At 28.9% G+C, this 2616-nt stretch overlaps 1 pseudogene; it reads left to right on the top strand.

The window, feature by feature from the left end:
* The first annotated feature begins 1837 nt into the window (after positions 1 to 1837).
* The window catches only part of LOC108769034 (farnesol dehydrogenase-like), a 2200-nt pseudogene continuing 1421 nt past the window's right edge, over positions 1838 to 2616 (top strand).

Consider the following 2616-nt stretch of genomic DNA (forward strand, 5'->3'; position numbering starts at 1 on the left):
TATATATATATATATATATAAATCTAAATAATAAGTTTTACATATTTTTAAATACCGTATTGCAATGGAGCATATATTAAAAATTTGAGGTAGAGGTGTCCTATAAATTAAGATTTATTATTAAGAAATTATAATAAATTTTGTATGTGCAACTGATTACTGAAAAATTTGTGTTGCTGGGCGTTGTTACTGCACTTCGTTAACGATGCGTTTGCAGTATTGCAACTTCTACCACGATTTTCAATTTTAAAGAACAGTGATATATTCTGAAAGAATCGAAGATGATCGACATAAATCAATAGAAAATATGAACATGCGCGGAGACGCGCTATCGCGCAATATTCGTGATCAATTACAAATTTTCCTGTACTGCGCCAAACTTTGTATGCGGATTTGCTGATGAAACCACTTCGCGAGAGATCCTTCACGTTTTCTGAAACTTCTGATATAGTATCCCTAACAAAAATATCGCAGAACATCTTATCGTTTTCTTCGGAAATCGTGCAAATTCGTTTTATCAGCATTCTCGATCCCGTGCTACTTTTATTATAACCTGAAGAAGATACTGTTTTAATATTAAACATATTAAACATAATTCTAAAACCCTGGTGTTACCTTTTACTCTTATTTTTGTAACCCTATTACTGATTATCTCAAGTAGCACAGTATAAGTGCTTGCAAAATGATAAAAAAACCGATTATATGCGCTTTTTTAATGCTTTGTAAGCGCTGTGTGCTACTTGGGATTACCTATTGCTATAAGATAATTATCTATTACTGAATGCATCTAATTATTATATAAAAAATATTCATATTTAAAAATATTTTATATCTTGCAGTATTCATGCATTAATACTCGATATAAAATTGTATCTTCCGCTAAAGCTTAAAGATGAAATAATAAGTATTTTTTTGAAGTTATTAGAGGAAGGATCATAAAGCTGGATATTATTGCAAAAGAATTCTATCATATTAAATAAAACATACATACGTTTCGACCTTTTTTTAGTCTTTTTAGATCATTCTCAGAGTTTAAAGTAGTAAAATTAAATTAAAATTATGTAGAGAATCATTAAAAGCACAATAAAAATTAAAAACTTAAAACGGTTAGATAAAATTATTATAAAAAATTGCATATCAAGTTATATCTGCTAAGATGTTGATCGCAATTCATTGTACATTTTGCAGCAATCATGATATATTTCTAGTTCTTACGAAAATTGTTCTTAAAATTTATGCATTCAAATTCCTTTTCTATTGCATATAAATTTCCAATTTTAAGAACAATTTCGGTAAGAATTTAAAAAATACCGTAGTTACTGCAAAATGTACAATAAATTATGATCAATATCTTAGCAGCGTCAATATAACTTAATATGCAATTTTTTATAATAATTGTATCTAACCATTATAAGTTTTTTAATTTATATTACGCTTTTAATGATTCTCTACATAATTTTAATATAATTTTATTACTGTAAACATTGGATATGATCTAAAAAAAAGGTCTAAACGTCTGTATTTATGTTTTATTTAATATGATAGAATTATTTCACAATAATATTCAGCGTTGGCTTTTATGCTCCTTTCTTAAATAATTTTGATTTTTTTCAAAAAGCCGTTATAAATTTTGATTTAAGTATTTTTTATATAAACCTCGATAATAAAATATAAAATTAAATATATATGTGTATTGTATGTGTAATTTAAAATAAAAATATTTTTATGTATTTAGATATTAATTTTTAAAAAATTCGAAAAAGAACACGAGACATATCGTAGATCATGCAGCTATATAAAATAACAAAACATTAACTTTAATAAATTGTTATTTTCATTAATGATATTTCGTTTCTGATAATTAACATTCGCGTGCGTATCTCAAGTTTCGACAACGACGATACGTCTCATCGGTATACGAACATGGTGTAGTATTTCAGATAGAGGTATTCTTCTGCCACGCGCCAAAACCAAGCGGTAATATCACAAATAATATGCAATACCCGCATCATTCAGAAAGCAATGAATTATCTAGACGTAGATTATACATGACCCTCTAATCGAGGTCCAGACTTTCAACATAATATAAATAGGTGTCGGGAATGTGGATCGGTAGAAGCTTCTCGTGACAGTGAACAGCAATCTTCTCTCGTTCCTTTGAATTAACCTTCAGTATGAATACTTTAACGAACAAGATCGCCTTTGTCACCGGCGCCTGCTCCGGAATTGATAAGGCAGTCACTAAAAAATTGGTGTCGGAGGGACTTAAAAGTCATCGGCCTCTCCAGCGATATAAACAAACTGAAGATATATTTAATGTTAATGTCAAAAATATAATCAAATTACAATATATAAATTATGGATTATGACTACGCCGGTCTACTTGATGCTACAAATCAGTCAATTAGTAAAATTTTTTCTTCCGATTGGTTAATCAAATATTTCGAAACAAATTTGTAGCGCAAAGTGCACTTTATTTAATAACAATAAATGATATTAATAAATTATATCATTTATTGTTATAAGTTAAGCCGGTATCACAAGATGCTTGTTTTCCTGCTGGATTGCTAGGTGGATTAGAATCTTGCCATCATATTGGCTGGGGGGGGGTGGGGG

The sequence above is a fragment of the Trachymyrmex cornetzi genome, unplaced genomic scaffold (assembly GCF_001594075.2).
Source record: "Trachymyrmex cornetzi isolate Tcor2-1 unplaced genomic scaffold, Tcor1.1 scaffold840, whole genome shotgun sequence".
In the NCBI taxonomy this organism is placed as follows: Eukaryota; Metazoa; Arthropoda; class Insecta; order Hymenoptera; family Formicidae; genus Trachymyrmex; species Trachymyrmex cornetzi.